We start from the raw sequence: 18,812 nt of genomic DNA, 5'->3' as shown, positions 1-18,812 counted from the left end.
CTTATACCCATGTGAAACACATAACAATAAAGGAGAAACAGGAGATCTTTGAAGACAAGTTAAATATTATAGATTTATTGCTATAGCTATGATACCTTCAGAAGAGTCCTACATCACTTTAATTCAGTTGCATAACCTAAATACTAAAATAAAATGTATCATGTTTTAAAAAACATGGCAGGTGCTCCTGTCTTCGTCTAAGAAAAAGGAAGGTAATAAAATAAGTGAAATCCTTTTTTTACTGCACCCTGGGCATAAATTGTTACTTGCCCAGAGTTTATGGGAAAGTGTTGTTTGTGAGGCAGAGTTGTCAACCGTCGGGTGTGTAGGTTTTCCAAGAGTTGATTATACGCGACCTTCAAAGAACAAATTCAGAAAAAGAAAAGAATTCTGAGGGTCTTTTTTTCCCCTGAAGATACAAAAATTATTAAGATTCATTGTTTTCTAATATTAAATTGTGTGAAAACACAAACATCTGTCTCATAATGCAGATTCCAGGGCTCAATCCCCAGAGGTCTGAAATTATAAATTTCAAGTGAGGTCCAAGAATCTTTATTTTTAACCTGATCTACAGAAGTGAACAATCTGCTCATATTTCAGATAATCATTTAAGAATAGTTTTTCTCAAAAGTTAGCTTCAGCTCAAAGTTTTAAAACACATGTTTGATCAAGATCATGAAGTTCAGATGTTTATATTCTCGGTATCAGAGGATCCACTCGGACTCTGCAGTCTCTTGGAAATTCTCTTCCCCTCGTCTCACATGGTTATTGAGGGACAGCCATTTCCCACAATATGACCTTATTTCTGCTCCTTCTTCTCATCTCTAGCTACAGTTGATTGGTCCAGAAGAGCTGTTCTGACCTAAGTCAAGCTAATTAGACCTGTTCTTCAGGACCAGAGAAACAAGCGTCCTGGCTGATGTCATTAGATAGACAATGTGAGAATGTTTTACGGAATATTGGAGTGAATTGTCGGTAGGAGATAAAAATTAAGCCCACACAGGATATGAAAATAGTCCCAATAGTATCTGTATTCTCATTCCAGTAATTCCTGAAATTCAGTTACATTTCCCGCTCAGAATCTGTGTTAGCAATTGCTGCATCACAATGCTGCTTAACAGGGGCGCCTGGGAGGTTCAGTCGGTTGAGTGCATGACTTTGGCTCAGGTCAGGATCTACTGCTTTTGAGTGTGAGCCCTGTGTCAGGCTCTGTGCTAACAGCTTGGAGCCTGGAGCCTGCCTCTGATTCTGTCTCTGTCCCTCATCTACTCGCTCTTTGTCTCTCTCTCTCTCTCTCTCAAATATAAAGTAAAACATTAAAAGATTTTTTTAAAAATGCTGCTTAACAGTCTAAAACACCACTATTCCTTTATTATATCTGGTGACGTCTACAGGTCAGCAATTCAGACATGGCAGCGGGAATGGCTTGTATCTGCTCCATGATGCCTGGTGTCTAAGCTGGGAGACTCAAAGCCTGGGAGCCGGGATTGTCTAAATCTCATTCACTCGTCTAGTGGCTGGTGCTCGCCAGTGGGTGAGACCTTAGTTAAGTTGTTCAGTTTGTTGGAACACCCTCATGTGACCTCTCCACAGGACCGCCGGCTTCCTCACAACATGGTGATGTAAGGTGACCAGCCATCATGGTTTTCCTTGGAACTCATGAGTTTCCCAGGAAATGGGACAGTCAGTGATAAAACTCAAGAAGCCCCTTATAAGCCAGGATGAGGTGTAAGTTATTCACCCTACATGATGTCTGGGTTCCAATGGCAGTTCCTGAAGAGATAGATAAATAGTATGTCAGAAGGAAGCTGTATCTTTTTTTTTTTTAACCTAGTGTTAGAGGTCAAATAATATTCTGCCATGCTCCATTGGCCGGGTCAGTCATAAGCTACAGCTCAGATTCAAGAGACTAAAATATATAATCCCTCTGCTTGACGGGAAGAGTGTCAGTCACACTGTAAAATGAGCATGTGGAAATGGCTAAATATATCAGTGCAGCCATAAAGATGGCCCTGATGATCTAACACGCAATTTGCTACAATATTCTTCTATAAATCCCATTTTTCCTCAAGTTAGCTCAAACTGGGCTTCTGTCACTTGCAAGCAAAATAATGATTTTTTAAACCCTCAATATAACTAGTTAATAATATTTTAACAATCAACTGAAAGTCTGGGTTGAGTTATCAATATTAAGGAGCCTAACCTCTTCCTGAACAACTACTCCCCACCGTATAAGCTAAGGGAAGGAGGCTGAGGGAATGACTGCAGACGGGCCACAATCTTCTCCCAGACAGAGTCTGGATCTGCCCCCAAACATGGACAATTTACACGATCAGGGCCCTAAAGTTTCACACTGTAACGCTCTTAGCTGAGAAACATTATAAGCAGTCATTACTGATTTCCTAACATAGTTATTAAAAAAACAAAAGAAAAAAGCTCAAGGGAACTCCTCACCACCAATAGAACTTCACAGAATTCCCGGTGAACTTTTCAAGTTAGAGTAATTGCAAAATTTGCCTTTAGGTAATGACTGACGCACTATGAAGTACAGTTAATTATCCGGCAGGTAAAGGGGAGGCTGGGCGGTAGAGTAGAGAGAAGTCGATCGGAGACGAGGAACACTTTGGGGTCAAAAGATTTGAAAGCCCATCTCTGTCCCCGTCACGAGCTCTGTGTGGTACCCACGACAACACTACCAATCATTCTCCCACAGGTGACCCAGCTCACCAGAATCTCAGCTTGACTGTAGCTGAAAGAGTCTTTTTACAGAAAACTGGTGGAAGGAAGACATTCAGCCCCTTGTCTGTGTTGGGGGCTTCTCCCACTATCCCTCTTTGTTGTTGGGAAAGGAAATCAATTTAATTACACTTACAAAAAAAAAAAAAAATTTTAAGAAAAAAAAAAAAAAAAAAAAAAAAAAAAGTAAGAATTAAAAGAAAGAAAAACCTTTAAGATACATATTAAAATGAAAAAATAAATAAAAGAAGCACAACTTAAAATGACCAATACTGTAGGAATGCTCAGGAAAAGATCTCAAGAATAACTTTAATCAGGTTTGAAACTATGAAATAAAAAGATCATAAGCAATTAAAGTAATAGGACATTGGGGCGCCTGGGTGGCTCAGTTGGTTCAGCACCACCTTCGGCTCAGGTCATGATCTCGTGATGGTTTGTGGGTTCGAGCCCCGCGTCGGGCTCTGTGCTGACAGCTAGGAGCCTGGAGCCTGCTTTGGATGCTGTGTCTCCCTCTCTCTCTCTCTCTCTCTCTCTCTGCCCCTCCCCCACTCATGCTCTGTCTCTCTGTCTCTGTCTCTCAAAAATGAATAAGCATTAAAAAATTTTTTTAAATAGGACATAAAAATAGGGTGTGTGGCATAAAAATAAACATTAGAATCAGGTTGAAAGGTAAGAAATTGCATAGGGAATTAAATCAGAATAAATTAGAAATGTGATTTCCTAAGGTGATCTCCCCTAGACTGCTGAAATTAACATGGCCCTCACAGGCTAAGTGGTGGGCTCACATTTCTCCTTTCCTCTGTACTTCCCCACCAGCTCTGGCATCAGAATCCTAGGAGAAACGTGTGTCATCTTTACTTCAAACCTAATTTCACAGCTGAGCCAATGGGCCTGGAGTTCCCAGTTACAGCCACTACAACCTTGCCTTCCGAGCAAAAAAAGCTCTGCTCAGTGCAGTCAAGTACACGATCCACTAGCTTATAGGATGTTACGTCTGTCAGTCAGGCCTTGCACGGGACTTGGAGAGCAGTCAGCTCAAGGTTAGAGTCTCTGGCAAGGACGGCACGCTGGGATTCTGTTCAGCTGCTTTCAGCAGATCCTCATGTGTTCACTCTTTTCATCTTATTAGCAAAAGCTTTGGGAAGATGAAACCTATCATCTGTATACAGAGAGATACTATTTTTCTTGTTTGCCAGGGCAAAACAGTATGCATCTAGTTAATCCAAGAAATACATGAAGCTGTTTGGGTATTTGGAAGAGAGGGAAATAGCATCCTTTGAAAAGCAGGTTAACAATATTCATACACAAAGGATAGGATTATCCATCGAATGGAGAAATCCTCTGTAAAGGTAAAGAGAGCCTGGAGTTGTAATTTAGTAAGCAGAATCCTAAAAAATAACATGTTATCTTATTCAGAGAAACGCTGAAAAGATTCACATACACATACACACACAGAGTTGATCAATGGCTCTATGGCCTCGGTGAGCCAACAAAATTTGGTTTCACCAAACTCTCTCGATAAATGGCAGCTTATGAGATCTTTGGCCACAGACTGGCTTTATCTTACTAATCACCTGTATCACATGCCATGATATTTGAAATTTCAATAAAACTAAAATAAAAGACAGATTAAATCATAGCTGTGGATTCAGAGGAATTGAGATCGGAGTACGATAAATTAGAAGATTTTGAAAGCACACTACAATTCTTGCCGAGTTCATAGACTCACACGCTGCGGACAGATCATTACTGTCTCCAAATCCTATTAATCTGGAGCTGGAGAGCAGACAGCAAGGTGGAAGAGAGTATAGCAACAGTGACATGTTCCTGATATAGGATACTGTATGGAGAAAACAGAAGTGCAATTTATTAAGAACATAGCAGCGTTTGTTTTTGATGGAGTATATGATAGTCTAATGAGATTACAGACACATTTGCCCATATAAGAAAAGCTGTTCTTGAGAACCTGTTAGAATATATAGTTGAGCAAAGAATGAAATCCATATCATAAATAAAAGTAGTAAAATGTTTCATCCTGCTACCTTTCGACAAATCTCATGTAGCAGAAGGTACACTGTTCTCTAGAAGTGAGAGAAACTAAAAAACTCAGATAAATTGTCCTGAGTCATGAGAAATAACTCTGATACATCACTGGAGATCTGTATTCCACATTTTTAATATATTTACATCTATTAAAAGTAGTATGACCAAATTTGAGTTTGTCCACTAAGATCTGTCATATTCTGAATTTTTCTCGAGAAATAGAAAATTTAAGAAATCATATTTACTTCATAAATTTTAGGATGGTTTCTTCTATGTCTTTCTTGGGGGCATGTGTGCGCGCGCGCGCACACACACACACACACACACACACACACACTTGCAGTGATTTCTGCATTTGGAGCTTATCTATCTATTCATTCTCTCTCACATGAACATATATTCATGGCACACATTAGCCTGGTGTAGACCTTATAGCAAAATTTTGAAGACAGGTTTATTTAATTTTTAGATCAAACACAACTGATGGCCTAAGCAAATATCACATAAATCCCAGGGACAAAAGATTAAAAAATGGTGATTTATTCCTTTTTCTATTACTTGCTTATGCAGCAGATTGGAGGTTTGTATATTCCCAGATACATGTGGATCTAATCTAGCAGTCAGTATGGATACCAATAATCAATTTTCAGTTGATTGTTTATTCAAAAAAACTGCCAATAATGTCTCCTTCCGGTTTTGCTTTGCTGGCTTGGAAACTGCTTGTAATCACTTAACACATGCCATTGTAATCTCCTCTGAGGGTTTATCCAGGGATAATGAGTTCCTGACACGTGACCCCTCTGTGTCCACTGCGGATGTCAACAGTCCATCAAAGCATGCTTTCCTCTGGAACCTAGATGTGACCTCAGAATCGTCCTCAACACAATACTCCAATTTGCCAATCACTGTCAATTGACTGGCATTTGTACCTAAGATGAAACTTATTTGCCTCCTCTGGCAAAGTACAAAGTATTCTTGCATTTTTATTTAAGCTAAGATTCACTGGATATTTAATTATTTATGATATAATTGTGAGCGGATGGCAGCCTGCAAGTTATCTACTTATTCTGTGTGAGAGGAAGTAATATCTTGCTTGCAAAGTGCTCCTCATGGGAATATTATGATCAATGCCCAGACACTTTTCATTTTTCAATTTTATGAATGACCTCTTTGCAGCATGCCGATGTTGTGCTGTATGTGTTATGGGATGTCAAATTCATTAGAACAAGTCACAAAGATTTGCAAACAGACACTGATTTGTTGACATTTTAGTGACTTTTGAAAAATTGACTTAAATTTAGCAGCAAAGTCACTAGCACAAAATGCCTTGTTTGTGTATGTATATGTGTATGTGTACATATATATGTATATATATATTTTTTCCTATTGAGAGAATAAAATCTGAGTATTGCTTCAGAAATAAACTCCAGGAGGCCCAAAATTCTGAAGAGCTTTCCCAGAGACCTTTTGAAAAATCATGTGTGGTCCAGGTATACATATTTAATTATGTCTGCTTCATTTTTCTTCCAAAATTTAAAATATTTGGAATAATGCTGGATTAGTTTAAAGGCCAAATTAGGTAAGATGTGGGAGGTTTAAATCCTGCTTGGTTTCTAGGTTAGAGAGATTGCCTCTGGGGTAATGTGGCAAGGTTTGTTTTAAGCTCAGGTGACTTGTATCTGTTTATTGTCCCTTGCTGTAGTAAATTACTTAGTAAAATCATTACTAGACAAAGTTGCATGTAGACATCAGTAATGGGGAAGAGGCATGGGCATCTTTTACGAACTGGAGATGATATTGCTAACTGTCATAATTGGAGCCGATCCTATTAAAACAGCACGATAAAGTGCCGATCATGTCCAATTTTCCCCTCACTTTCAGTATTTGATAACTGAAAAATGTAGGGTTTATTCTGCAGTGATGCCTTCTTCAATGCAATTATTCTGGTTCCAATGGATGAACAGATGCTGCTCTAGAAATACAGACAAGAGAGAATCAAAACCACCAACCTCTGAGCCACAGATTAATACGGTCAATATTTATAATATAATTTAGATTTGGACCCAAATTCTAGGACCACTACAATCTTATTGAATTTCTCTTTAACTCTGGACAAAGCTTTGCATTGGCTTGAGGCAGTAAGTAATTTTCCTTCCTTTTAGGAGAATTTTAACTTGCCAGGGTGATGTCTATTCTTGTGGATTAATCATCCCAATTTCTTATGTCTCTGGGAAAAGTCACACTAAGCAAATGCCAAAGACTTTAAAGAACACCATTTAATTCAGTAACTAGTCTAAAAATATGTTTCAGAATATATATTACCTTCCAAAAACCTTTCTGGAGCCTCCACCAAAAAAAAAAAAAAAAAAAAAGAAAAAAATCCAAGAAGCCATGCTTAATTATTTTAGTCTTTGGACAAACTCTAAACATGATCCCTAATTCTCTAATCTGGAGAGTCTTCATCGTTCTTGTGCCCCCAATTTAAATGCATGTAGTCCTTCCCCATGAGCATTAGGGTGGTGCTACCCATGCTGGCCCTTTGTTGTACGCAGCTGACTTGTGTGCATGTCAACAGTGGCCTTTCTACCTTTGCCTCTGCTCTCATCCCAGACCCTGGCTCCAGCTTCAGCAGTGGCACTGGCTGGATTTGAGTGGAACACGTTCCAAGGGATGGTTATGAGGGAAGTAACACATTAAAAAAACCAGATTTCTTGCCATCAAGAAAGTACTACCTCCTTGAAGAGACAAAATGGGGGAGTCTATGTACTACCTGCAAAACCACATACATACGCACACAATAAAAACTGAAAACCTAAATGCATATATATATATGTATATATATGCATAATTTTATGGTATTATGCGCATAAACACATGCATGTGTGCGCGCACACACACACACCCCTACCTGAGGGTGTCTCTCTCTTTATAAAAATTACAAGGATTAAGCCGCCAGCAGTCTCAGTGAGTGCCCTCACTATAATTATTTCATTAATTTTACATGATGTACAACACTAAGTTTATCGGTGTGCTGTGAAGTATCTTTGCAATTAAAGCTCCATCACACTTGTCAGAATAAATGAACGGAGATCATCCTGCCTCGTAAGATGCTCTGTGTTTATTGTTGGGCTTGCTTCAGTTCTCTCACTAAAACATAACTTGGAGATCTAGAGTGAAGGCTTAGTTTGTGGCCCAGAATTCACATGCAATAAGTTTGTTGCATGATAATATACTCAATAAAATTACATGAAAAACAGTGTGGCTGGTACTTTTATCAGTCGTCCCGGGTAAGACGGTTGCTGCCTTCCACATTCCTTATTCCCTGGTGGTGGTCTCCTAATTTTAAGTACAAGCTGGAGGCAGAAGGTGGGAAGATTAGGCACCAAGCTGAGAAAGGCCTCATAAATGGGAAGGGATGTCTATAGCAGAAAATGCAAAACAACTGAGGTTTCTAGCTTCTTGGAAATTCATTTGTTGGAAAATTGTGTCAGGCAGAAGAGGCCTGACCATCAAGGTAAAGCCACTCTTGGCTCAGCTCATCTGAATCACTAAACTATGCAAATGCAGGAATTAAAAGACTCATGTCAAATTATAGTAATCCGTGGCATGGACAGCATCTCTTCCCTTAATTAGATTTATGTTTTTCAAAGAGTACTCTCTGAAAAACTGTGTTCTACCAGTGAAATCTAATTTGAGCAATGTCATTGTCACAAAACCACACTGCTTCTTTCTCTTTGCCTCTTTGGTGAACGTTGGGATGGAACTCCAGCATCAAAAGGCATTTGAAAAAAAATTATTGTTGAGGAAAAAAAAATAAAAGTACAGCCTGAGTTTTAATCCCTTTACTGCCATTAACTAGTAGAGTTTTGGGGTGAGATTTCTCTGTAGCCATTTTTTTTTTAAATCAAATCATCTTTCACTTTTTGAAGAATTTTTCTACTTCAGTTATCTTTTTTCAAACATAATTGATCTATCTTCATAGTTCCATTCCCATGTGTTCTGATATTATCCATCTTAAAGTATTTTTTTTGAAGTTTATTCATTTATATTGAGAGAGAGAGAGACAGAGACAGAGGAAAGTGGGGGAGGAGCAGAGAGAGAGGGAGAGAGAGAATCTGAAGCAGGCTCTACAGTGTTAGCACAGAGCCCAATGTGGGGCTCAAACTCAGGAACCTGAGATCATGACCTGAGCCGAAACCAAGAGTGGGCACTTAACTGACTGAGCCACTCAGTCTCCCTCATCTTAATTTAAAAAATAAAAGGAAACCTTACTATGTCCTCATATCCCTCTAATTAACAAGCAGTCAGCTTTTCCTCCATTTTCTCTATCTGTGCTTCTATTATTCCACTGTTGAATTTTCCAAACTGGTCCTCTACTGATTCTCTCCTAGTTTTCATTTTACCTTTCTTCTCTCCTTTTTTTTTTTTAAGTTTTTCAACTTTATCTTCAGTTCTTCTACTAAGAAACTTTTACCATTTTAAAGTTCAAGAACTCGGCCAACATCATGGAGAAGTAGGGGGAATCCATACTTCCTGTGTATCTCAAAGAAGTGTAGAAGCCAAAGGACTTTGAACACCAGAGCCAGGGAGGAAAAGAGACTGAATCTACTAGAAAGAAAATGGGAAGCTGGAAAAAAGATAGGGCTACTCCAAGGAACAAACCAAAGCACACCTGGTGGAGGGTCCAAAATATTACTACGAGTACGGTAATAAAATAAGCAAAGTCACAACAGAGAGCAAGTAACAATCCCTGAAAAAAACACCTCCTGAAACGCCAGGCCCTGGACAGTGTATGAACCTCCTTTAATATAGCAGTGCTCACAGGTGCAGAGCACACAAGCTTTTAAAATGCATAAGGGACAGAAAACTAGCCAAAATGATAAAACGGAAGAATTCTCCTCAAAAGAAATCCCAGGAAGTAACGACAGCTGATGAATTGATCAAAACCAATTTAAGCAATATAATGGAACAAGAATTTAGAATAATAGTCATAAAATTAATCGCTGGGCTTGAAAAAATCATAGAAGACAGCAGAGAATCTATTGCTACAGAGATCAAGGGACTAAAAAATAGTCATGATGAATTAAAAAATGCTATAAATGAGGTGCAAAAGAAAATGGAGGCGGCCACAGCACAGACTGAAGAGGCAGAGGAGAGAATAGATTAGAAGATAAAATCATGGAAAAAGAGGAAGCTGAGAAAAAGAGAGATAAAAACAATTCAGGAGTACAAGGGGAGAATTAGAGAACTAAGTGATGCAGTCAAACAGAACAATATCCGTATCATAGGAATTCCAGAAGAAGAAGAGAGAGAGAAAGGGGCTGAAGGTGTACTTGAACAAACCATAGCTGACAACTTCCCTGATCTGGGGAAGGAAACAAACACTGAAATCCAGGAAGTACAGAAAATTCCCTTCTGATGTAACTTGCATTGATCTTCTGCACAACATATCATAGCGAAACTGGAAAAATACAAAGATAAAGAGAGAATTCTGAAAGCAGCTAGGGATAAATGGGCCTTAACATACAAAGGTTGACACATAAGGGTAGTAGCAGACCTATCTACTGAAACTTAGCAGGCCAGAAAGGAATGGCAGGAAATATTCAATGTGATGAACAGAAAAAAATATGCAGTCAAGAATCCTTTACCCAGTAAGTCTGTCATTCAGAACAGGAGGAGAGATCAAAGTTTTCCCAAACAAACAAAAACTGAAGGAATTCATCATCACTAAACCAGCCCTACAAGAGATCCTAAGGGGGACTCTGTGAGGGAAATGTTGCAAGGACCACAAAGTACCAGAGACACCACTACAAACACAAAACCTACAGATATCACAGTGACTCTAAACCCACATCTTTCAATAATAACATTGAACGTAAGTGGACTAAATGCTCCAACCAAAAGACATAGGGTATCAGGATGGATTAAAAAAACACAAGAGCCATCTATTTGCTGCCTATAAGAGACCCATTTTAGACCTGAAGACACCTTCATATTGACACTGAGGGAATAGAGAACTATCTATCATGCTATTGGAAGTCAAAAGAAAGCTGGAATAGCCACACTTCTATCAGACAAACTAGACTTTAAATTAAAGGCTGTAACAAGAGATGAAGTAGGGCATTATATAATAACTACAGGGCCTATCCATCAGGAAGAGCTAACAATTATAAATGTCCATGCACCAAATTTGAAAGCCCCCAAATATATAAAACAATTAATCACAAACATAAGCAACCTTACTGATAAGAATGTGGTAATTGCAGGACACTTTAATACCACACTTACAACAATGGATAGAACATCTAGACAGAGAATAAATAAAGAAACAAGGGCCCTGAATGATACATTGGATCAGATGGACTTGACAGATATATTTAGAACTCTGCATCCCAAAACAACAGAATATACTTTCTTCTCAAGTGCACATGGAACATTCTCCAAGATAGATCACATACTGGGTCACAAAACAGCCCTTCATAAGTATAAAAGAATTAAGATCATACCATGCATACTTTCAGACCATAATGCCATGAAACTTGAAATCAACCACAGGAAAAAGTCTGGAAAACCTCCAAAAGCATGGAGGCTAACAAATACCCTACTAAAGAATGAATGGGTCAACCAGGCAATTAGAGAAGAAATTAAAAAATATATGGAAACAAATGAAAATGAAAACACAACAATCCAAATGCTTTGGGATGCAGCGAAGGCAGTCCTGAGAGGAAAATACATTGCCATCCAGGCCTATCTCAAGAAACAAGAAAAATCCCAAATACAAAATCTAACAGCACACCTAAAGGAAATAGAAGCAGAACAGCAAAGACACCCCAAACCCAGCGGAAGAAGAGAAATAATAAAGATCAGAGCAGAAATAAACAATATAGAATCTAAAAAAACTGTAGAGCAGATCAATGAAACCAAGACTTGGTTTTTTGAAAAAATAAACAAAATTGATAAACCTCTAGCCAGGCTTCTCAAAAAGAAAAGGGAGATGACCCAAATAGATAAAATCATGAATGAAAATGGAATTATTACAACCAATCCCTCAGAAATACAAGCAATTATCAGGGAATACTATGAAAAATTATATGCCAACAAACTAGACAACCTGGAAGAAATGGACAAATTCCTAAGCACCCACACACATCCAAAACTCAAACAGGAAGACATAGGAAACTTGAACAGACCCATAACCAGTGAAGAAATGGAATCAGTTATCAAAAATCTCCCAACAAATAAGAGTCCAGGACCAGATGGCTTCCCTGGGGAATTCTACCAGACATTTAAAGCAGAGATAATGCCTTTCCTTCTCAAGCTATTCCAAAAAATAGAAAGGGAAGGAAAAATTCCAGACTTATTCTATGAAGCCAGCATTACTTTGATTCCCAAACCAGACAGAGACCCAGCAAAAAAAAGAGAACTATAGGCCAATACCCCTGATGAATATGGATGCAAAAATTCTCAACAAGATACTAGCAAATCGAATTCAACAGCATATAAGATGAATTATTCACCATGATCAAGTGGGATTCATTCCTGGGATGCAGGGCTGGTTCAATATTCGCAAATCAATCAATGTGATACATCACATTAATAAAAGAAAAGATAAGAACCATATGATCCTGTCAATCGATGCAGAAAAAGCATTTGACAAAATTTAGCATCCTTTTTTACTAAAAACCCTTGAGAAAGTCAGGGTAGAAGGAACATACTTAAACATCATAAAAGCCATTTATGAAAAGCCCACAGCTAACATCATCCTCAATGGGGAAAAACTGAGAACTTTTTCCCTGAGATCAGGAACACGACAGGGATGCCCACTCTCACCGCTGTTGTTTAACATAGTGTTGGAAGTCCTAGCATCAGCAATCAGACAACAAAAGGAAATCAAAGGCATCAAAATTGGCAAAGATGAAGTCAAGCTTTCACTTTTTGCAGATGACATGATACTATAAATGGAAAATCCGATAGACTCCACCAAAAGTCTGCTAGAACTGATACATGAATTCAGCAAAGTTGCAGGATACAAAATTAATGTACATAAATTGGTTGCATTCTTATACACTAATAATGAAGCAACGGAAAGACAAATAAAGAAACTGATCCCATTCATAAATGCACCAAAAATCATAAAATACCTAGGAAAAAACCTACCAAAGATGTAAAAGATCTGTATGCTGAAAACTACAGAAAGCTTGTGAAGGAAATTGAAGAAGATAAAAGGAAAGGAAAAACATTCTGTGCTCATGGATTGAAAGAATAAATATTGTTAAAATGTCAATACTACCCAAAACTATCTACACATTCAATGCAATCCCAATCAAAATTGCACCAGCATTCTTCTTGAAGCTAGAACAAGCAATCCTCAAATTTGTACGGAACCACAAAAGACCCCGAATAGCCAAAGTAATACTGAAGAAGAAAACCAAAGCGGGAGGCATCACAATCCCAGATTTTAGCCCCTACTACAAAGCTGTAATCATCAAGACAGCATGGTATTGGCACAAAAACGGATACATAGACCAATTGAATAGAAACTCCATAATTGGACCCACAAATGTATGGCCAACTAATCTTTGACAAAGCAGGAAAGAATATCCAATGGAAAAAAGACAGTCTCTTTAACAAATGCTGCTGGGAGAACTGGACAGCAACATGCAGAAGAATGAAACTAGATCGCGTTCTTACACCATTCACAAAAATAAACTCAAAATGGAGAAAGGACCTCAATGTGAGACAGGAAACCATCAAAACCCTAGAGCAGAAAGCAGGAAAAAACCCTCCCTGACCTCAGCTGCAGCAATTTGTTACTTGACACATCTCCAAAGGCAAGGGAATTAAAGAAATGAACCATTAGGACCTCATCAAGATAAATAGTTCTGCACTGCAAAGGAAACAATCAACAAAACTAAAAGGCAACTGCTGGAATGGGAAAAGATGTTTGCAAATGACATATTGGATAAAGGGCTGGTATCCAAAATCTATAAAGAACTCACCAAACTCCACACCCGAAAAACAAATAATCCAGAGAAGAAATGGGCAGAAGACATGAATAGACACTTTTCTAAAGAAGACATCCGGATGGCCAAAAGGCACATGAAAAGATGCTCAACGTCACTCCTCATCAGGGAAATACAAATCAACACCACACTGAGATACCACCTCATGCCGGTCAGAGTGGCTAAAATGAACAAATCAGGAGACTATAGATGCTGGAGAAGATGTGGAGAAACGGGAAGCCTCTTGCACTGCTGGCGGAAATGCAAACTGGGGCAGCTGATCTGGAAAACAGTGTGTAGCTTCCTCAAAAAATTAAAAATAGACTTACCCTATGACCCAGCAATAGCACTGCTAGGAATTTACCCAAGGGATACAGGAGTACTGGTGCATAGGGGCACTTGTACCCCAATGTTTATAGCAGCACTCTCAACAATAGCCAAATTGTGGAAAAAGCCTAAATGTCCATCAACTGATGAATGGATAAAGAAATTGTGGTTTATATACACAATGGAGTACTACATGGCAATGAGAAAGAATGAAATCTGGCCCTTTGTAGCAACGTGGATGGAACTGGAGAGCATGATGCTAAGTGAAATAAGCCATACAGAGAAAGACAGATACCATGTTTTCACTCTTATGTGGATCCTGAGAAACTTAACAGAAACCCATGGGGGAGGGGAAGGAAAAAAAAAGGGTTAGAGTGGGAGAGAGCCAAAGCATAAGAGACTCTTAAAAACTGAGAACAAACTAGGGTTGATGGGAGGTGGGAGGGAGGGGAGGGTGGGTGATGGATATTGAGGAGGGCACCTTTTGGGATGAGTACTGGGTGTTGTATGGAAACCAATTTGACAATAAATTTCATATATTGAAAAAAAATTAAAAATAGATCTACCCTATGACCCAGCAATAGCACTGCTAGGAATTTACCCATGGGATACAGGAGTGCTGATGCATAGGGGCACTTGTACCCCAATGTTTATAGCAGCACTCTCAACAATAGCCAAATTATGGAAAGAGCCCAAAGGTCCATCAACTGAAGAATGGATCAAGAAGGTATGGTTTATATGTACAATGGAATACTACTAGGTGATGAGAATGAATGAAATCATGCCATCTGCAGTGACATAGATGGAACTGGAAGGTATTATGCTAAGTGAGTAAGTTAGTCAGAGAAAGACAGATACTCTATGTTTTCACTCATATGTGGATTCTGAGAAACTCAACAGAAGACCAGGGGGGAGGGGAAGGGGGGAAAAGTTACAGAGAGGGAAGGAGGTAAACCATGGGAGACTCTTAAATACTGCGAATAAACTGAGGGGGGATGGGGGGCCGCCCCCCCGGGGAAAGTAGGTGATGGGTATTGAGGAAGGCACCTGTTGGGGTGAGCACTGGTTGTTGTATGGAAACCAATTTGACAATTTCATTAAAAAAACACACATTCAGCCCACACTTCTAGAAAAAGTTTCCTATACAACTAATTTCCCTTTCTCTTTTCTGCTCTAGCTCTTCTGTTTTCATCATGCCACCAGCACTGATTTCCTAGACATCACAGAAGCCTTTCTGTTGCTGAATGCAAGGGGTGCTTTTGGAGACTCTCACATCACCTCGTCTTGAAGCGTTTTTCCATCTGGGACATTGTAACACCACACACACCCTGTGTCCTCAGCTCTACAGGCTTCCCCTTGGCGGTTTCATTATTGGCTGCTCCCCTCCACCTGAACTCTCTGCAGATGACTGCATCCCATTGCCACGGCTGTGTGCACAGTGCGGACACTGGTTCCTACTCTCCAAAGGCTCTCGCATAATTCCTTGCAATGTGAACAGACCCTTCTTAGGAAGGAGCCAAACTGGGAGGTCTTGCTCAGCTCCAGCACGGAGCTCCGAGCCTGGAGGTGGTGACATCCAATAGTTAGTTCAGTCTGTAGACTCTGCATCTGGACTGTGAAGATTCTGATGCCATCTCTGCTGCTTAGGTCATTTCCTGGTGTTTTTGTCTCTTTGCTTGTAACACAGGGATGATACCGCTGGTACCTACATCAGAGCATTGTTGTACCTACATCCAGGGCTTTGGCAAGTATCTAACTGTAGCAAAGGCTATTTGCAAGGAAGTGAGAAGAGTCTGAGACTGACCTTCCTCACCAGCTAACAAGTTAGCCCGCTCCTATTTCATAGATGCTGCCAGAAGACACAAGGCTCCTGTGTCGCAAAGAACTATAATCCTCACAGCAGAGCAAAGACATGAGTGTCACGTTTATCACTCCCCCCCACACTGTACCAGTCCAATGGGGCTGATGTCAAGGGACCCAGGTTGACGTTACTCAGTTGTCATGTCATAGCTGAACCTCCTCCCCACCCCCAACCTGGGCTTAGGGAATATGCCTTTTTTTTTTTTTAAAGTTAATTTATTTTGAAAGAAAGAAAGAGAGAACCTGAGCAGGGGGAGGAGCAGAGAGAGAGAGAAAGAGAGAGACAGAATCCCAAGCAGGCTCCACTCTGTCAGCACGGAGCCCAACACGGGGCATGACCTCATGAATCATGAGCTCATCACCTGAGCAGAAATCCAGAGTCTGATGCTTAACCAACTGAGCCACCCAGGCATCCCTGTGTCTTTTCTAATGGGCTGCAAGCATGCCTGCTCTTTGCTCCAAAGCAGATAGCGTCTTCATTATACTGGGAAGTATAAACTCTGCCCTTTGCCTAGGAGGCAGATGGTATCTCTGTCTTCCAAGGGTGCCTGCTATACAAACACCATTGGAAGGATGGTCTGGGACAAAAGGGCAGTGCCTCACAGGATGTGCAGACTCACGGGGGGACCTTTCTCCCCAACAGTGTTATTGCCAGAAAATAGGATGCCTCCATTGGCTATTCCCTATTCCTCCAGCGAGAATTCACTGCTTCCTCTTTTTTGTGCCCCACAATACTTTGTAAAAATTGTAAATATATTTAATATGTGTAAAGGTGGTCTGCGTCTACTCTCCCCACAGCCTTGTGAGATCCGTGAGAGCAGGAAGGAGAGATTATTCATCTCTTACTCCTCTTCTTCCTCCTCCTTACATTGCATCCCCCAGAAGGGTGTCTAAAATAGGGATTCATGTGTGTTGAATTATTTGTAATTTAAAAATTAATGAATATCCTAGGTGGGAAGACTTTTTTTCCTTTAGTCTGTGATGGACACCACGATCATATTTCTAAAGGAACATGTGGCATTCGGGACAGCAGAGAGACACAATTTCCATTAAGCAAATGAACATCTGAGCTTTTAATATAGAAAAGAGAATGAATGTAGCTGCTAGCTAGCACAGTGCCGCTTTCCAAAGGAAAATATTTTTTTCAACTCAAGAACATAATGGTAAATGCTACATTTCACCCTCACAACATTACAGATTCTGTATAGAGCTATAAAATTTTCTAGATTCAGATTTATTGTTTTAAATGGATATGCAGTACAATGGATATTCTGATTTGAATGGATATATTCTGCTTTCTTCATTCTCCTTTAGAACCGTCAGACAATTCTTCAAGACTTTGAGAAACTGTGTCCCCAGGGGGGTGAAGAGACACCTATATGTGTAAGTCCATGGAAGTAATTTGCTATGCTATCCATGGGGGTGACAGGTGCTAAAAAAAAAAAATGCAAGCTGATGTTATGACACAAAGCTGAGCTATCACAGTTTGCGCGAAGCATTTGGCATCAAGGGAGTTTGATCTGAAGTGTGATAAATTGGTAAAAGACTTTTATGTGCTTATTCTGTGTTTAAGGTGGTGTCAAATTGTGCCTTAGGAGAAGAGCTTAGTGAATTCTGTCCTAATGAAAATAAATGAATATTTATTTCATGGGTTCTGGGACAGTTATACTTAGGAACATGGTTAGATTTGTTGATGAGGATGAAGGGCAATTATGGCCAAATGTGAGGCTCCATATGGGAATGGAAAAGACCAGAGATCATATATTACAACGATTAAAGGGCAGAGGTTGCATGGAGTGTTGTTACGGCTTTAAATTCTACTTCAGCCATTTCCAAGCTACATCATCATGGGGATGTTCCCCCCAATTTTTGAGACCCCAGTTTCCTTGTGAGATATGTGCACCCCAAACTTCCTGTGAAGGTGGAAAGTGCTGAGGCATGTGCACTGCTTAGCCCAGTGCCGATCCTGTAAGTGTGCAATCGTTTGTAACTTGCATATGTATTCAGTCGAGAAAGAACTGGCCCAAAGAAAAAGCATCTGTATCTAATAGTTTAGTTTTAGCTGCTAAAAGTGCATTACTGTAATTCCGGGCTGGGGGGGGGGGGGAGGGAGTCTTTGGTCTGGTTTCTCTCAGGATTCACTAGAATTCTAATTTTTAATCTTCATTGCTTTTCTCTGATGGGCAGATGATTCTTCCTACATTTAAATGAACGTATGACACACATTCAGGATAATGCATAGCTGAGGTAAGCTCACCATATTGGTAGAGATATTATTAATTATCGCTACCATCCACTTTTCAGTGCTGTGTTTCCTTTTAGGGACAGTATTTTTTTTAATTTTCCTTTTTTAAAAATTTTCATTTCAATCCAAGTTAGTTAACATATGTTGTAATAATGGTTTCAGGAGTAAAATTCAGTGATTCATCACTTAATATGACACCCAGTGCTCATCCCAACAAGTGCCCTCCTTAATGCCCATCACCCATTTACCCCATCCCCACCCAACACCCCTCCAGCAAACTCGATTTGTTCTCTGTATTTAAGACTCTCTTATGATGGTTTGCCTTCCTGTTTTTATCTTATTTTTCCTTCTCTTCTGCTATGTTCATCTGTTTTGTTTCCTAAATTCCACATGAGTGAAATCACATGATATTTATCTTTCTCCGACTTATTTTGCTTAGCATAATGCATTCTAGTTCCATCTATGTTGTTGCAAATGCAAAATTTCACTTCTTTAATTTCTTTTTGATTGCTGAATAATATTCCATTGTCTTTCTTTCTTCCTTCCTTCCTTCCTTCCTTCCTTCCTTCCTTCCTTCCTTCCTTCCTTCCTTCCTTCCT

The sequence above is a fragment of the Herpailurus yagouaroundi genome, unplaced genomic scaffold (genome assembly GCF_014898765.1).
Source record: "Herpailurus yagouaroundi ecotype Mexico unplaced genomic scaffold, PumYag 161, whole genome shotgun sequence".
In the NCBI taxonomy this organism is placed as follows: Eukaryota; Metazoa; Chordata; class Mammalia; order Carnivora; family Felidae; genus Herpailurus; species Herpailurus yagouaroundi.
The sequence above is the reverse complement of the archived record's forward strand: the minus strand, read 5'-3'. Positions refer to the sequence as shown.